The sequence below is a fragment of the Bidens hawaiensis genome, unplaced genomic scaffold (genome assembly GCF_021521415.1).
Source record: "Bidens hawaiensis isolate Kalapana, Puna unplaced genomic scaffold, B.hawaiensis_p1.1 tig00035564_1, whole genome shotgun sequence".
Classification (NCBI taxonomy): Eukaryota; Viridiplantae; Streptophyta; class Magnoliopsida; order Asterales; family Asteraceae; genus Bidens; species Bidens hawaiensis.
The window spans coordinates 189,677-190,000 of NW_027505378.1; positions in this window are offsets into that span (position 1 = coordinate 189,677).

Here is a 324-nt window from a genome sequence, read left to right on the forward strand (position 1 = left end):
TGGACATATTGATCCAATTTTCTCATTTTGTTTCGCAATTTCATAATCCAAGTTTTCAGTTTTTAATTGACCTTGGATAAAAATCCCGAAAATTTCTATTTTCCTTGAATATTTCATTGAAAGGTAAAGGGTTTAATCCTTTAAAAGAAATAAAGTTTTTTATCGGAATATGAATAAAACCGAAAGACCCCTTAACTATTATGGGGGTTAATAAAACGAATCACAATTTTACCACTAAACTATACCCGCTACAATGCAATTATTATATATAAATGGACTTTTTGTCGAGGCACTTCTGTATATGTGTAACTGGGCTTCTTATAT